A 19,387-nucleotide genomic window follows, 5' to 3' on the forward strand; every position below is an offset into this window, starting at 1 on the left:
CTCTATCCCAATATGCAGCTTAAAAGAGAATAGAAGAAAAGATCGTTACATTTTAGGAAAAGGTTACATGGAGGAACGCTTCGCACCCGCCCCGAGAGTTAAACTGCTGAGCTAGCAAAGAAAGAATTTATTAATCGGCCATTACCTTATTGATGACCGCTGCCGAGGAAAGAGGCGCTTCCCGCCTCCTGCTATGTACTTTATACACTGAAAGATGGAACAGAAGTGGCCCGGAGACCCTAAAATCAGCAGTTTAAATACTCTCGCAGAAGGTTCTAGGCGTTAGGGGAATGAAAACACCCTCCCGCGATGATTTTATTGGTAGATCAATAAACCCCCTACACAATACTAAGAAGAAACACATAATTGGTGGAAAATTAATTCAAGAAATTCGGGATAGGCTAGATTTAAAACAAGGGGAAAGAAGGGGTTAATATTGCCAACTTAACCAAAGACTGAAAAAAAAATTAGCAAAGAACAAACATTTGAAATAAAAATTTCTCCAACAAAATAGTTCTTTGACTCCGCACTAGGTTGCACTATTGTTGATCTTCAGTAGTGTCCTCTAGAAGAGAAAGTTCACACTTCTTACTTCAAGCGAAACAAAACCACATCAAAAATGACACAGTTCAAAAACTCAAAATTTTCCACGTGGTGACATCTTCTGAGAAAGTAGAGAATTAATAGCGTAGATAAAGTTCAGACTTCCTCCAGCAGAGGAGTTTCAACTGGCGCACATTTTAAATTAGCGGAGTGGAGGTGTACCGCCCGGTACAATAACAATTATGGAAAATCTATTTTTCAACCTTCTGTGTCTGGTACATTTTTATCGTCGAGGATATTCACGAATTTTAAGTTTCTTTTGCCAAGTCCATCTACGGTGAGCATCGCTGATATGGAAATACTGTTTAATCATCCCAATAACGAACTAGCTGGCGATGGTGGTGATTTTTTAATAAGATGGAAATCTGCGTGGTCATCATCCCTTACTGATCAAGAAAATTAACGAAGAAACTGTGGGAATGAGAAGAAAAACATTAAGCAACGATTACTCGAAGAATGATAGAAAAAAGAATCATACAAGAGTGGGCTAGAACTCTAGGCCTCGAAAGCTTTAATATCAGATGAAATTCGACCAGAAATGGTAAAATATAATGACAACAGTACAAGGTGAACTCTCATTACACTGCGAACATTGTAGTGCAGAACTTTTTTTCTCAAATTCTGGTGTTGAAAAATGTAACAATGAAGGAAAAGAACTGCAGATGTATGAAATAAATTTAAGGGTGGTATATGGACTTCGTGAAACTGGAAAAGGGCAGAGACCAACAAGGATTCTTCGTGGTATTCTGAACTTGCCAAAGCCACCATCGAAATTCAAATCATATTTGGTTGCGGCCGGTTCCAGCGTTAAGGACATATGTAAGGAAGCCATGAAGGAAGTTGTAGAAGAGCTGTTCTTGTAAATGAAGGCAATAGAGACCTGTATATTGCCCCGGATGTGTCCTTACAAAAAAAGAGGCCACTCATCTTCTGTGGGTGTAGTTACAGCTACAGGTATTGACACGGGAAATGTTTTCGATGTTGACATCCTCTACGAACATTGTAAATGCCCTGACAGAATAAATGATCAACACATTGCAAAATGTAGTGCAAATTATCACGGACCTAGTGGTGGAATGGAGGTCTATGATGTAAAACATATATTTAACCGATCCGTTTCAAATTACAATGTGTGTTGTTTAGAATATTTTGTAGATGGTGATTCTACAGCGTATATTGCTGTAACTGAACCTCAGCCCTATGGACCACATGCAAATATAGAGAAATTAGAGTGCATAGGGCACGTTCAGAAACGGACAGGCACAGGACTTAGAACTCTCAAGTCCAATGTCGTTGGAAAGAAACTTACAGAAGTAAATCAGTTGGAGGACATGTACGACTGACGGATTCCGGTATAGGTGACATCCAAAAATATTACGGTTTAGCCATAAGAAAAAATACTGGCGACTACAGAGAAATGCAAAAAGCTGTTTGGGCAGAATATTTCCACATTTGGTCAACAGACGATGACCCGCGCCATTACCTCTGTCCAGATGGTGAAAATACTTGGTGTAAATACAAGAGGGCTATAGCAAAATGTGAAAAATACGTAACTACACAAAGGATAATTCCATATTCCTCCAGAGGTAGCGGAGGAAATCAAACAGATATTCATGGATTTGTCCCAACCAGAGTTGTTAAAGAAATGTGTGCATGTTAAAATTCAAAACCTCAACGAATCCTTGAAAAATGTTACTTGGAATCGTCTGCCAAAAACATCGTTCGTGGGAATAAAAACATTACATTTTGGTGCGTTTGAAGCAGCAGCAGCTTACAATGAGGGTTCTCTTGCGGCATGCTATGCATTAAAACGGTTAGGGTTTACATCTGGATCTTATTTTATTACTGCATTGATAAACATTGACAAAATCCGGATTGCAAAGGCTGAGCTAATGGCAGAAAAATGGAACAGCGGAGCAAGACAAAATAGGAGCAAGGCCGAAAGGAAGTTTGAAAAGAGATACGAGCAACAGGAAGACCCAGATGAGCCATCATATACAGCTGGACCGTTTATCATCATACCATTGCGTACTGTCCATCTCACAACATTATCGAGGTCATTTTGCAGTTTCTTACATTCTTGTAACATTTTTATTACTCTGTACAGAATAAGATCGTCCGCAAAAAAGCGCCGAACATTGCTAACATGGACATATTGCTCAATCGCGTTAACTGGCGATGGTGGTAAATTTTGCGTGATTGTCTTAAAGTGAAAAACCGCGTGGATAACAGTCCATATCGACAAGGAACATTCTATATAATAGAGTTTGAGGGATGTTCCACCATTGAACACAATATAAAATATTTGAAATTTATTAAGTGAAGACCGGTTTCGACTCCCTTGGAGTCATCATCAGTTCTTGTAGATAATTAAATCAATGGCAGTCTGATAACAGTCGTCATGGGGTTTGCCTACATACATCTCCATAGGTAGACAAAATCATGATAAAATTATACACACAATGGCATTTGCCTAAAATACTTATCAATATGTTGTCCTTAAACATATAACAAATTATGTACACAGTGACATGAAACACTTGGCACTTTAAGAAAGATCTTGGATCTGAGTTAAAAGTATATTGTCGTGTGTTTGTAGAACATCGTACAGACTTGTCAGTCTTGTTACAATCACTTGAAATCATGTGAACCATTTGAAATAAAACGTAATGACAAATTATATTCACATTCACTAGATGGAGATGTTTGTAGGCAATCCCCATGATGATTGTTATCAGATTCCCATTGATTTAATTATCTACAAGAACTGATGCTGTCTCCAGTGAAGTCGAACCCGGTCTTCACTTAATAAATTTCAAATATTTTACATTGTGTTGAATGGTGGAACATCCCTCAAACTCTATTATATTAGTTATACGTCAACACGGAAATGAAAATCATAACCTGTGAAAGGAACATTCTGGAAAGGATTATCAAATTGAGAAACAATCTTCAAGGAAGGATCGGTTGAAGAATAAGACGAGAAGATTTATGAATGGAGGAAAATAATCTCAAAGTCTCCCTTTACACTGGATGGCCTTAATATCACCGCGTCGGAAGAAAACTAAATTGAAGGCCTAAAATACCCAAGGTGTCAACGACAAGCGACAAGGCACCAAGGTGTTGGATATCAGATGTGTTAAAAACAAGCGACCACGCAATATTTACAATGAAAGAACAACTTGAATTTAACCCGGCTCGCGTACATTTAATAAGGTCACGCCATACTGAGAAGCATGTGAATGGATTCGCGCTATTGGGAGAACTAAATCAACGGCAAACAACATAGAACACATGTAGTTATTCTAGTACAGTAATAATTTTTCATAAAAGTCACAGTTTTCTCAAGCCATAAACGTTTTAACATATTACGTTTTTAAATTGTAAATTTGGCAAATATATGGACAGGGATGTATAACATGATTTCCCATCCCACAACGATGTTAATTTTAATTCTTTAGCAACATTTCCATGAGGTATTTTACGCATTGTTCTCCAAGTCTTCAAGCACTTTTTAGACTTTTCAGATTAGCGGATAGAAGAACAGATATTCGTTGATAAGGAGAAGAAAACGAGTATAAGAAAAAGCTGTGATATTGTTTGTTATTAATGTTTTTTTAAGTAATTTATTCAGTTTTAGGTAAGTGTTTTACAAATTTGCTCAAGCAAAAGTAATCAAATCATTTAAAGATATCAAGTGCAATATTCGCTGAAGAACAGATTTGCGGTATATTGTTTTAGAAACATATACGATTGAACAATTAGTAAGAAATAAACATGTCTTACTGTTGTTTCCTAGATTGACAAGACGGACACCATTTAGAGTTTCCTATACCACAGGTACTCCGAGTGATTGTAGTCAGTTAATACGGACCAACATAGACCATAAAAATGGTCAAATTATTAAATTACAAAGTTGTCATACATTTCCGTCACATGATTCTTTATCAGTCAGAGTAGTTAATCTTTCACCATATCTTTATCGTAAGGAAGACCTTTTGTTTCCATCCACGCGTAATGTCATTCTTATTCCACGATAACGCTGTGATACGACGCATTGTCCATAATAATTACATTGTTTGGTTCAAGAAGACATAAAATTTTCTTAAACAATGCACTAAAAACTTCACCCGTATCTCATCATGAAAATCATTCGTTTAACCCTGCTTTGAATGCCTGTTTCTTGCTCTTTAAGTAAGCTTGTATCAACCCACTCTCCAATATAATTAATGGGTTACTGTATCTGCCTGCAAATTGCTTTACATATTCACAGCTGAAGAAATGGCGGGTCAAGCTTGAGAGCATGCGTACCCAGCACTCTTCAATTTGAATCGCTTGCTTAAATTAAAAATAATAAATAAAATAGGTTCTTGTATATTTTTATGACTTAAATTATATCAGAAACCATATTTTGGATATTTTGCACCTAGGATCGCATTATGCCATGACTTGGTCAACGAACTACGTTGATATCTCAGCGTAGATGTTCTGCGGCAGCATCGACCAATAAATCTTAACGCAGACACGTGCTCATGTTTACAGCAGAGCTAGTTTTATGGGTATAATAATAATAATAATAATAATAATAATAATAATAATAATAATAATAATAATAATAATAATAGTGGCATACGGGCTCTGGAAGGGCGTGGTGCAGGTCTTTCGAGTTGACACCCATGGGCGTAAAGGTGGGGCCTTACGTAGGAGTGAAAACGGCACAAAGAGAAGAAACAATCAGAGAAGGGTAAAATCTCCGAACCGGCCGGGAATCGAGCCCGGGACCCCTCAGAACAAAGGCCAGCATCCTAACTAGTTAGCCACGGAGCTAGACGAGTAAACTCGTGTCCTCGTTCAGAGGTGGTGCAACTCTTTTCGGGTTCACCCCCACAATGGAGGTGAGCTGCATGTAGCATTTTTACACCAGACCGTTTTTATAGCCCTCCTGCAATTCTTAAATTACTGGCAGTACCGGGAATCGAAACCGGGCCTCCGAGGACGGCAGCTAATAATCCTAATCGTTATGCTAGGGAGGAGGATAGAGTTAAGTGACGCATCCTGTGTGGGCTTGGTCAATTTTACAAAAGGTGTCGTTTGTTTAAGGAATCACAAAACAAATAAGTGCCAACCTAATCACTGTGCATACACTGGACAAGTTCCCATCAACGTCCAGAAGATTCAGGATTTGCTCAAACTGTTATGTTATATCCCTAAAGAAACATAACCGTTTTTACAGACATCATTGCGTGGCATACTGACACAACAGACAATAAGTAAAAAAGAATCCTTCCATCTTCTTTTCTTGTAATACATGGCATGTTTTACTATATTTTACCACATTCTTATGAGGCTTAGCCGGCCTCGCAGTGTAGGGGTAGCGTGCCTGCCTCTTACCAGGAGGCCCCGGGTTCTATTCCCGGCCAGGTCAGGGATTTTTACTTGCATCTCAGGGCTGGTTCGAGGTTCACCCAGCCTACGTGATTACAATTGAGGAGCTATCTTAGGGTGAGATTGCAGCCCCTGTCTAGAAAGCCAAGAATAACGGCCGAGAGGATGCGTCGTGCTGACCACATGACACCTCGTAATCTGCAGGCGTTCGGGCTGAGCAGCGGTTGCTTGGTAGGCCATGGCCCTTCGGGGCTGTTGCACCATGGAGCTTGGGGGTTTTGAGGCTTAAAAATTATGCTTGTCATAAAACTACTAATAATGTTATGTAATACTTTTCACAGGCTTGAATTTCATTTATGGTCAATTTTTACCATAGTGGTTTAAGAAAGGGCTCGATTTTATATGCCGGTAAGTAAATAAATGTAATGGTTTAATTAACGTGTTTACCTTACATTGCAAACTGCAACCAGAAACTATACTACAGATATATAACATTCCAACAAATATGACAAATTGTTCTAATAATATTTTTTTGTTTCTCCTAAAAATAAGAGTTGTTTAAGTAACTCACTCAAATGAGTGATTTAATTGAGCAGTGCGTTCCTTACCTCTATGACCTCTTAAGCGCGACCAAACTAGAAAGCGGGCGTTTCACTGTTTGCTTACAAGCAACCTACTGGTAATAGCTGGAGTCGTGTTGTTTTATAACTAACGAAAAATTGTGCTTGACAAGTCTAAAATATTGGGAAAGTGTTATTTACGGTGAAGATAAAGCTGTCAAGACAATTAGGATCCACTTTTGTTAAATGACCTCGCTAGTTACTTAGTATTGTGTAAACGTCATTACTGAGCTGTTCAGGGTATATCACAGGGAAAAAGTTCATGGTGGAGATGAGGTCTTCGTTTTCGCTGTTATGTAGTTTTCATTTCGAAGAACAAAGTACTCCTTCTTGCTCCCTTCATTTCTTCCCCTTTCCGTTATTTATCAATCGTACTTACTCCGGTGTTTATAGATAATTGAACACTCGTAGGAGTCTTGATAAGCCTTTGAGTAGGACAAAGACAAGGAAAGGTTTTCATTCTCTTCCCCGAAGGGAAGAGGCGGGCCACCTAGGAGTAACGCCTTCTGCCTGGCCAGGAGATTCGGCGGGTTCGGAGGTTTGATGGCATGCCGGATTAAACACTATTGAAGCCCTTAGGCAATCGAAATACCGCAAATTATTTCCTAGTATGTTTTTAATTTTACCAGTCAACAATTTTAATAAAACAGTTTTAAACATTCACCTTACTCGTATTTTTATGGTGAAATCTTTCAGGTATATGAAGGCTTTCTTTTGCAAGTCGTCGTATTCAGTGGCCATTATTGCAGTCGCAGTCATTTTGTGTCATTGTAGATCGATGACGATTTTTCACCAGTTTTGATGTTCTTTCAACAGTAGCGTTCGAGATCATGAGACACTTATAAATTCTTAACGCTGCGATAATATTTGGGAACCTTGATTGCACCATATTTTCAAGAATAAGTTGATACACTCATGATGCTATTTCATTAGCTTTAAAATATTATATGACATAAAATACTTGAAATGAATCACTTAATCTGCAAACTCCAACTGAATGTCCTTAGGATAATTCCTTCTAAATCTGTAAGCTGTTTCTTTAATTTCGACATCTCCAGGAATTGAACTTTGTTTTTGCTTACATACGATGGAAATGCACTGCAGAAATTTATACAATATTATTAAGTATGTTTTAATCCTGAAATATTCTCTTCCTTGAAGTACAACTTTCCCGCATCGCCATCGTGCTGCAATCTATACAGGGTGGTCGGAAACAACGTGAACCGGATATATGAGCGTTCTAGGGTTGGTCATACTGATAAATAATTGAAAACAATGGATATCTCGCTCCATTATAATTTTATCAGCTGCTGAAGTTAGCCTATCAGATCGCTTCGCGGGCCATTTCAGATGCGCTTTGCGACGCGGGGTTGCTAAATCTGCACATGGCTTATGACTGGCTCGAGAGCGCCAATGGAGGAAATAAACTTCTCCAGGGGAGGAACTTGAACAAAGACCTCCCTGCTGATAGGCTCCGACCATAGCAAACACGCTACGGTGGTACTGGCTGAAACACACGGTCTCTTAGTGTTTATTGCTCATTTCTCGGCATGGCTCTCAAGCGCGACCAAGCCACGTGCAGATATAGCAACATCGCCTCGTACAGCGCATTTGAATTCGCCCACGAAGTGATTTGATTGGCTAACTTCAGCAGCTGATAAAATGATAACGGCGTGACATAGCGACTTTTTTTTTCAAATTGCTATCAATATGACCACCGCTGTAACACTCATATACTCGGTTCGCATTGTTTCCGACCACCCTGTATATTGGCCCGTTGCACGGATAGGAACCCGAAGTCGGCAATGGGAATTTTACAGTAGAACAGAACAAAAGTGTCTGTGGTGTAAAAATGGCATTTCTTATGCTACCTATGAGTCTTCTTAACAAAGTTACACAGTACACGGTCGACTTGATGCGTCGCTCTAGCTAGCTGCTTGCCGGCCTTGACAATCGGGTCCACGCACTGTAATCGGAGTAGTTTCATAGCTCTACGCGTGGCGCTGGCGGCCTAAGTTCTTGCTGTAGAAATGCATACTCCTCTATGGAAAATATATTGACTTTGATTGTCTATTTATCGTAATTTAGAGGTATGGAGAATGTTACATAGGTTAATACAATAAGTGATTAATCCTAAAGGTTACTTTCTTTGACATTGGCCAAAATAATGTCATGAAATGAAACTGCGGAGAGATGGACTAATTCATCTGACGTTCTGATATATTATATATATATATTTGCTAGTTGCTTTACGTCGCACCGACACAGATAGGTCTTATGGCGACGATGAGACAGGAAAGGGCTAGGAGTGGGAAGGAAGTCGCCGTGGCCTTAATAAAGGTACAGCCCCAGCATTTGCCTAGTGTGAAAATGGGAAACCACGGAAAAATATCTTCAGGGCTGCCGATAGTTCGAACCTACTATCTCCCGAATACTGGATACTGGTCGCACTTAAGCGACTGCAGCTATCGAGCTCGGTCGTTCTGATATTGACTTTGATTGCCGATTACCGACTCGTTGGCTGAACGGTCAGCGTACTGGCCTTCGGTTCAGAGGGTCCCGGGTTCGATTCCCGGCCGGGTCGGGGATTTTAACCTTAATTGGTTAATTCCAGTGGCACGGGGGCTGGGTGTATGTGTTGTCTTCATCATCATTTCATCCTCATCACGACGCTCAGGTCGCCTACGGGCGTCAAATAGAAAGACCTGCACCTGGCGAGCCGAACCCGTCCTGGGATATCCCGGCACTAAAACCATACGACATTTCATTTCATTTCATTGCCGATTTATATTAATTTAGAGGAATGAAGGAGTACCTAGGTTACATTGACTAATACTATTAATATGATTGATCCTAACGGCTACTTTCGTTGATATTTGGCAAAATAACGTCGTGAAATGAAACTGTGGAGAGATGGAGTAGTCCAACTGACTTTCCTTAACTGTGAGGAATAATAGTAATAACTTTTATTAGACATTTCATTTAGATACATAGTAGAACTTACCACAATACTTCTGTCTTCCGATGTTAATCTTGAGATTACGAGTCATTGTTCAATTAGAGTTTTAAAATTCTTCAAGTACTGCTGTCAGGAAGCGGGCGTGGTCAAAACATAACGGTCTTATTTTTTTCTACTTAAATATTCGCTGCATGGATAACAGAAATATTTTTACTCAAATATGTTTACATTTTAATTTCAGTATATATAGTTTCAGATTACATTTCATTCATACCTTGCACTAGAATTTTAAATATAAATTCAGTGAGAGAAAAGTATTTTGAGTAAATACTTTGTAAACTGTTCATTGCACAGGTAACACTTAGCTTCATACGTTGGGCTTACTCTCATAACAGTACCATAATGGCTCCTACTTGTCAGTGTTTAAATGTTAAATTTCAGATTATCTTGGATAAAAGTATGTTGCGTTGCTGTCATGTGGCAAATATGACTCCGCCTAAAGGATTATTCAATCAAAGAAAATTTAGGGGTAATAAATACCCGAAAATAGAAACGGAAAACTAAGATCAAAGTGCTAACTCAAAGGTGTTTATAGGGAGCTATAATACAAACTTAGGTGTTTCAATCATCGTTGTGCTTGTGATGCCATTTCTGCTTCAGGCAAGTCTTCAGTTTATGCTAGTTGTTCTACAGCTAAACTGAAAAAATGAAAATCCACAGCCTGTTTCCAGTCATTCGACCGGGTCAGGAATGGAATGAATGAAGTCCCCATCTAGCGGCGAGGATAGGAAATGTGCCGGCTGCCTAAGCCTGTCGCACTCCTCTGGGGTAATGATTAATGAATGACAGATGAAATGAAATGATGTTGGAGAGTGTTGCTGGAATGAAAGATGAGAGGGAAAACCGGAGTACCCGGAGAAAAACCTGTCCCGCCTCCGCTTTGTCCAGCACAAATTTCATATGGAGTGACCAGAATTTGAACCACGGAACTCAGCGGTGAGAGGCCGACGCGCTGCCGCCTGAGCCACGGAGGCTCTTACAGTGAAACTGACATTTGAAAAATTTCCCGTACCTTCCGTATTGGCTGTTGAATAGCTTGCATCAGGATTTTGAAAAATGATAAGCAGCTTGGACTCTTTTGAGTTTCTGGGGCGAGGGTGGTGCGGTTCTAGTAATTTTTCTTCTAGCACTCTTGGTACTAGTCAGCGGTTAGTAAGGGAACACTGATAGTACAGAACCTTTCTTTAGTGCTCTTCTACTTTCGTCTACAAATGAATTATCATGTTCTTTGAAATGAAGGATACAGACAACAGAAGAAGCAGAATGGGTGTTAGGGACATAGTTATCGCGATAAATTGCTTTGAGCCACTCTTTAGTTTTGTCCTAGTCTGCAGGGAATTCGTGAAATGATAAGTGTCCCGTTACTCTTTTCCCCTGTTCGAACTACTAAAAGGCACACAGCAATACATGTTCGAATATTTCCAAACACAGTTAAAGAAAAACACATCACTACACTACACAATTAAAAAAACGAATTAGCGGATACATTAGAATTCTTGTTTAGGACGAAGTTACGGCACGAAATCACTTTCAGCCACTCATTACATTTGTTCCTGTTTGCAGGAAATTTCTGTTCGAAATACAAAAAGGCGCACAACAATATCATATATTCCAAATTTTAAAACACAATTTAATAATCAAATGACCACACTACACAAAAAAAAATAGAATAAACTATCAAACACCTCAATACGAACACATTACCAACACTTACGACAGCAAAAGAATATAAATGAAACTGGAAATGCGGTAATTTGCGGTATACAGCTTCCTGTCAGTGACTTAGGTGGCCAGCGCTCCAGCGGCATTATGGTGAAACTTTCCAATTACAGCTTTATGCTGAGCTTCACAACCGATTGTCAAGGGCGGTGCACAGCAGTTTGAGTCTTCGCAACTCTACAGTGTGTCATGAAAACTTTGTACAATTTGTAAGACAATTAGCGAAAGCTGTAATTGCGTTTGTCTCAAAATACAGTTTTTTTTAAATACCAAAAGTCAATATATCTCCTGAAGTATTGCACCTAGAAGCATGAACTCTCTCTGTTTTTTCTCAGTATCTTATGCCAATTTTAGAACCACAAACATCTAAAAAAAAAATGAAAAATCCGACCTTAGGCCCCTTTCCGCGCAACGGGTCACATTTAAAAAGTTTACTAAAACAGCTTTGTCCAGTCTGATTGGCCGTTCTTCTGGACCGATTTGCTTCATTTTCTTTTTTAATCTATCCGGTATTACTTGACGGTGAATCATCAAGCATTAATAGACCTCTAAGTTCAGTCAATTTTCAGTAATCTTAAAATCAAATCACTAAATGAACACTCTTAATAATTGCCCCTAGTCCGCAATACATTCTGTACTTAGCGGGTTGCTAACAATTAAGGAGCAAACTTAACTCTGTACATAGACGAAGGGCAACGGGGAAGAACGGTCATAGTCGCGCACACCACAATTTTCAGCATTAAGTTTTTGAAGTTTCAAGTCGATTAAATAACTTAAAAGTAGGTATAGAAATAAATTTCTTAAGCTTGGTATATTGTAATAACTTACGTACATCATTTATTACATATTCAGAAATGAAAAATAACATTTAACAGATGGAATATGAACAGTTAATTTCAAAACCAAAAGACGTCAGGACCTTGATCGCTTTTACCAGTTATGGAGCATCATCAATTGGAGGGTCGTCTGCATATCTGATGTCATCTTAATCTCTTTTGTCCAAACCAAGGGCAGAAACCAGTGAATCGTAGAATGTTTGAGAATTAGAATTGGTTAGGAAATGTTTTAAATGCATTAGATCCTTCAATTTTGCTGGTTTAATGGGCAGTTTTCCGTTGCAAAGTTCTCAGTAAATTTTGGGTCACTTTGCATGTTAGATTTTCTTAATTTCTTGTTTTATGTGCCTTGATTCCCAACAAAAACAACTTCCAAATAGCTTCCAAAGTAGTTTATCTTGTGAAGCACAAATCTTGCCTCGTTTTTCTCAGCCGTTAAACATATCCTTGTCTCCTTCCATACAAGAGTGAGGGAAAGCTACTTTTACGGTTGCAAATCGTTTCAGTGTATGGACTGTATAGTGCAGAAAACGCATAACCGTGAAATTCTTGTTCTGGCCCCCGCACGAGTCGCAGAAAAGAATGATAGATTTTACTGTCGGGCTGAGAATATTCTGAAAGAAGTGTTTAAGCATCGAGCAAACATCATCTGCCCACTTCCGAGCGACAATTTCGTCATAAATGTAAAATACTGAGTTTGAGTCTGACAGTACATAGATATTAAAAGAAATGAGATTCAGTTGACGACGATAGTACACGTCAGATGTGGTTATGTTAATAATAGTAATAGCCCCAATGTCTTCATGTTTTCTGGATTATTTACGACAGTTTCTTTTGAATGAATACAATTATGCGCTTTTCGCCAAATGTACTTTTTTTTCCTTCTCCTTTGTACGTGGCCTTCATGTACTAATTATGCTTCATTTTCTTTGTTGTAGTCTTAGTAATCTTTTCTTATAACACTGATATCTCAGATTTCAATAAATCGCAACAACTGCACGTGTCTTTTCGAGGGTATCCAAAAAGAAATATTGAAGTTTCCATCAAAAATCACGGAAAGTTGTCAAACCGACAGTGTGCTCTTTGTTAGACTCATTGTACATTCTGTGTAGTTTGGCTTTATCTAGTCTTGCAAAGTACATCCTTGACGTATCCTTTAAAGAATAGTGAGATTTCCTTCCTCTCAGAGATTTAATGAAGTCAAAAATGTTGGATTTCGTTTCCTCAGACAGTTGATATGGTCTGCTTTTATGTTTACCTCGACCAGCTATCTGAGATTCACCGAATTCGTTTAACTGTTCCTTTAAAATTTGTACACGGTGGTTTGTAATATAGTACCATGTAAGGCTGAGAAGGCTTTGTGACAAACAACTACATCCTGCAATGTATCGCTGCCATCCACACGTGAATGTACACGATAACAAGAAGAAGACACTTGACTACTTGCCTCTGCATTATCCTTTCTGTTGCGCCGCCACTGAACTGGAACAACGGTGATCAATCCACTGAAATTGCTGTAATCACCCTGTTTATTAAAGTTAGATATAATATGTTGTCGTTCCTCAGTCGGTATAAGTTGAAAACACTTGTAGTGAAAGCACCAAGAATTCTCAATTACCTCATTAGTTGAAGCTCGAAGTTTTTTCATCATGTCCCTCATTCTATCTGTACTCTTCCTTTTTTTTCACATCACTCTGTACCAGTGGCGGCGCGTGACTTTCCTCACTGGAGGTTCAACAGAAGGAAGAATTCTTGTGCCGCCGCCCCCCCCCCTTTTCGCCCCCACATACTACCTCTCCGATTTTGGTCCAAGTCCCTTCGCTTTCATAACTCACAAAAAATAAACAGGGAAAACAAAACATCCTGTTGGTAACTTCGCACCCACACATCCACTCGATTCTTTTGCATAGGGCCTATATCCATTCTCAATTTACGCACGATTTCTTTACTTTTAATCTGCCTCGTTATATCAAGATCAGGCAGTGGGCGGCCGGCATTCTTAATCTCGAGTTTGCGCTCAAGAGAGAGAGAAGAAAATTTTGTCTTTCTAGGTATCTGGACACTGTCCATACTCATTTCGAAGCTCCTTACCTTTCCCGAGAACAAAGATTGTGGACGCAACCACAATGCACAAAAACACACACACGGACATAAGATCGTACAATAATATAACGAATTATGATAAATACTCCAAAGTTTTATAAACACTAGTATCACACAGAAGGAAACTTTAGGGATGTGTGTTCGCACTGTTGACAACGTTGGTAACTTAATTTTACGAACTCGTGTGGGCTAGGCAGTTAGCAATTTCATTGGTATTATCTTCCCGCTATTTTTTGCCTCGATGATTTTTAAGTTAAGTTTCTCTCCAAGAAGTAATTACTCCAAAGAAGGCAAATAAATACGTGTTCAGTAAGTATTAGTAATATTTTTGGGACAAAATATCAATCGGAATTTGGCACTTTTGGTAGTAATGATGCTTTCCAACACTAGTGTTAACTATATGTACTATTCTTTTCTGCCGTAGTTAAATTCCTGTAAGGGCAACAGATGGCAGGCATGTACTAGTTTTCTAACCCCAACAACACGACTTACGATTACGAAGACGGTGAGAGAGAGTGGCATATTGCGCATGCGTAAATCACGGATATTCGTTTCTGTGATATCCTGGTCTTGTCTACGTGTTGGTCGGCATCTCCCCGCACCTCACCACACCCTTCGTCCTGGTACGGACGGAGATGTGGCCTTGCATCGGGGGTGCATTCTAGACGAGTATCCAGCCAGGACTTCGCGCGGCTCGCTTGAATTGAAAGTCAGTACGAGTATATTACGGATAGATGAGCTTAGCAAAGGCTTCGAAATTGACAAAGCAGTTGTGAAAATTAAGTAGTTAAGTACAATGTGATATAAACTGGAGGTTCACTGCTCCATTGCGCTATACCAGAAACCGCCACTGCTCTGTACACTCGACCCTTCTTCACTGTCAGCTTCACTAAAATCACTCGACATAATTCACATATAACGTTTAAACAGGTTAGGCTATGGACAGGATGTGTTATGTTAGTGAAGTACATCAACAAACTAGAAAACAAAGCTAGTACTGCTGACGTAATCGGATATGAGTGGAGGGGAACAAATGGGACCTTGATTTCCCTTGCCCGTCGGCGCGTGAACTCTGATCGTTCTTCTCCGCCATCCCCAATCGTTTCCCTGTTATAACTCAGGGACTATGTTATTTTGTGCCTGAATGGTATCATAGTTACATACTGTCTGTATTAAGCTACCAGTTCCCACGGTAATCTCAATTTGGCGGGGAAATGGAATTTGATCGTTCTTCTCCGTGCCCCTTCATATGTGGGGAAATGCTGTAAGGGAGTAAGACACGCCTAGCATCCCTAGGGGTAAAGTTGGGAGTAAGTGACACGTACAAATAATGGCTACTTTATTTTTTTGCTAGTTGCTTTACGTCACACCGACACAGATAGGTCTTATGGCGATGATGGGACAGGAAGGGCCTAGGAGTGGGAAGGAAGCAGCCGTGGCCTTAATTAAGGTACAGCCCCAGCATTTGCCTGGTGTGAAAATGGGAAACCACGGAAAACCATCTTCAGGGCTGCCGACAGTGGAGTTCGAACCCACCATCTCCCGGTTGCAAGCTCACAGCTGTACGATCCTAACCGCACGGTCAACTCGCCCGGTAGAAATAATCGAAAACGATCTGTTAGTATTGAATCCATAGTTTTCGGTGTCGTTGAGATGAACAGTAACACTCTGGATGACATCTAGTCCAATTTCAGCCACCATCGGCAGGAAGACGGGGTATAAGAAGGGGGTGAAAAAAGGAAATGTCTAAAATAACTGATATTATGGCTGTACGTGTGTATGTTCCAGCATAGCAATCAACCACACTTGGCACACCTTTGACTTACTACCTGGTAGAAATTCAATGGGAGTAAGAAGTCTCTAACCGAGCTCGATAGCTGCAGTCGCTTAAGTCTCTAGCACTTCTACCGTTGGGGGTTGGGAGAGAGCGACATGAAAATATAATCGAAAACAACCAAAATTAGTGTCGAATCCTTACTTTTCGGAATGGTGTTACTCCAGGTGACATTTAAGTCCTAAGTTCAGCCACCGTCAGCATCCGGAGAAAAAACATGGTGCGGGTAGGACAATCGTAGCATTCCTACGGGTGGGGGTTGAGAGAGAGTGAAATGAAACAAATATAAGAAAACGACCAATATCATTGTCGAATCCATACTTTTCGGGGTCGCTGAGATGAATAGTGACACTCCGGACGCCGTTTCAGACTCCTCGCCATTGAGGGTGAAAAGAGCTGAAAACGAACATATCCAAAATGACCGAGATTATGGATGTATGTGTGCATGTTTCAGCACAGCTCTCGACGAAACTTGGTGCATATATGACGTACTCTCGGGGAAATCTACTGTGGGGTAAGACACCCCTAGCACCTCTACGGTTTGGGGGTTGGGAGGGCTGACATGAAAAAATCACCGAAGACGATCAATATTAGTGTCAAATCCATACTTTTCGGGATAGCTGAGTTGAATGTGACACTCAGGATACTGTTAAGTCTCCATCGCCCTAGGAGGGAGGCTCTGTGTGTGTGTGTGTGTGTGTGTGTGTGTGTGTGTGTGTGTGAGAGAGAGAGAGAGAGAGAGAAAGAGAGAGAGAGAGTTGGAATTGTGTAGGTACATCATATCTGTAGAGCGTCGCGTAACAACAATTATCACTTCTTTTTTATTTTTTTATTTCAAATGATCAGCTACTTCGTAGGCAATATGGACTGCTAAAAGACAAATAGGAAACAAAATAATCTAAAACTAAACTTTAAATTAAACACACAGCAATAACTCTAAAACAACAAAATAGTTTGCAAAATATAAATCAACGTCACAACAAAGAAATCTGCAGAAATTCACTTCACTCATAATTAATAGGTAATATAAATCCTAAATGTAAACATTAAAAGAAGAATCCGGGCAACACATGGAGTATTTTCATGGAGAACACATAAAATAACGTATCTATACCAGATGCATACTTCAGAAGTAAGGAGATCATAATATTTATTTCATTAGTTACATTACTTTGGTGAAGATCGATCGATCAATCAATCAATCAACCAATCAATCAATCAATCAATCAATCACTACTGGTCTGCATTTAGGGCAGTTGCCCAGGTGGCAAATTCCCTATTTGTTGTTTTCCTAGCCCTTTCTTTAATGATCGCAAAGAAATTGGAAAATTATTGAACATTTCCCTTGGTAAATTATTCCAGTCCCTAACTCCCCTTCCTATAAACGAATATTTTCCCCAATTTGTCCTCTTGAATTCCAACTTTATCTTCATATTGTGATCTTTCCTACTTTTAAAGACACCACTCAAACTTATTCGTCTGCTGATGTCCTCCCACGCCATCTCTCCACTGACAGCTCGGAACATATCACTTAATCGAGCAGCTCGTCTCCTTTCTCCCAAGTTTTCTAGCTCAAACTTTGCAACATTTTTGTAACGCTACTCTTTTGTCGGAAATCACCCAGAACAAATCGAGCTGCTTTTCTTTGGATTTTTCCCAGTTCTTGAATCAAGTAATCCTGGTGAGGGTCCCATACACTGGAACCATACTCTAGTTGGGGTCTTACCAGAGACTTATGTGCCCTCTCCTTTACATCCTTACTACACCCCTAAATACTCTCATAACCATGTGCAGAGATCTGTACCCTTTATTAAGAATCATATTTATGTGATTACCCCAATGAAGGTATTTTCTTATATTAACACCTAGTTACTTACAGTGATCCCCAAAAGGAACTTCTACCCCATCAACACAGTAATTAAAACTGAGAGGACTTTTCGTATTTGTGAAAATGTATTTATTGCAATTTGTTCCCCAATGTGCCACACACCCAGCAACAAAATAACAAAACTTCATGCAAAAATTATAACATTAAACAATACATAATGCATTGTACAGAGATTGTGGTTAATTATTAATATGAATGTTCTTGATATAAGTTTTCATAACTGAGTATATCTATTGCGAGATGCTTGGAGTGTAGTGACTCTGCTTGGTAGTTGTTCTAGTTTAACTAATTTAGAAAGGAAAACACTTTCATGATGTTTAAAATGTGATCAACTGATGATTTAGATCTAGTATAGATGTCCTATCACAAGAACGGTAAAGAGGGCCCACAACACTGATTCGGAATAGATGGCTTCGGACTGTTCTAGTTAAACCTCATACGAATGATTCAAGTTTTATATCTTCATTGTAAGATCTAATTGGAAAACCACGGGCATCGTGATGAGTATGAGGGAGTATTGGTGGCCCTTGGTTGATTTGCCCCCTGATAAATGAATGATGCAAAATCTTGATGACAGAATGGAATGTTCAGCTCGTTGTGGGTGATTCCAGGGTGTAAGGGGATCCTTATGAAATTGACGTATGACCTATGTTTCCGTAGTTGTATGGTTTTCTTAATTATATTGTTAAGGCCTATATTTGTTTTTGTAGTGTAAGAGGAGTAGCTAATGCAGAAAGAACCCTCAAGGAATCAGGCAGAATCACAGCGTTTCTACATTGCACTCTTCCAACATGACCGTGCTTTGTGGATAGCAATTGCTTCGGCAGGTTATACAATATAGATATATTGTTTGGGAGGCGAAATGATTGAGCTCCGTGTGTACCTGGGCAGTAAAATGCACATCCAAATCCATTAGATGTGTTTTTCGAGCCTTCAATATAAGTCTGGAGAGGTAAAAGCCATCTTTTGAAAATACTGTATATTCTGTGTACACGTTTGTTCGCTGATTGAATTCCATGATACAGTGTGATGTATGCAATGAACTTGGAGGGATCTTTTTACTGTGGTGATACGGAATATCATAAAATGATGTTGAATTCTAACACTGCTCCGTATAACGAGCGAAATGCATTCTTTTAATGGGTGTCGTCCGTAGTCCTCCACTAACACTGTAGCAGGACCTCGATGTTAACCACCAGAATGGAACCTTGTCTATGAATCCGTTTAACGAGGAAGAAGTTGCTAACGAAGCTGTAAAGGTATTGAACGTGTAGGCTGCATAGCTCTCAGACAAATTCGAATATATTTGTACTAGATTGTGTTCAAGTTTTCTAAGATGCGTTTATTTATTCTGTGGTAAAACTGACTTCCATAATCTAT

At 39.5% G+C, this 19,387-nt stretch overlaps 1 long non-coding RNA gene across 2 annotated transcripts in view; it reads right to left on the reverse strand.

Annotated features, from left to right (window-relative positions):
* The window catches only part of LOC137501220 (uncharacterized), a 95,910-nt gene extending 89,253 nt beyond the window's left edge, over positions 1–6,657 (reverse strand). For both annotated transcript variants that reach the window (XR_011018432.1, XR_011018431.1), the window contains exon 1: positions 6,597–6,657. This is a non-coding gene — a long non-coding RNA (uncharacterized lncRNA). The remainder of the gene's footprint in view (positions 1–6,596) is intronic.
* Positions 6,658–19,387: the final 12,730 nt, after the last annotated feature.

The sequence above is a fragment of the Anabrus simplex genome, chromosome 6 (assembly GCF_040414725.1).
Source record: "Anabrus simplex isolate iqAnaSimp1 chromosome 6, ASM4041472v1, whole genome shotgun sequence".
NCBI lineage: Eukaryota > Metazoa > Arthropoda > Insecta > Orthoptera > Tettigoniidae > Anabrus > Anabrus simplex.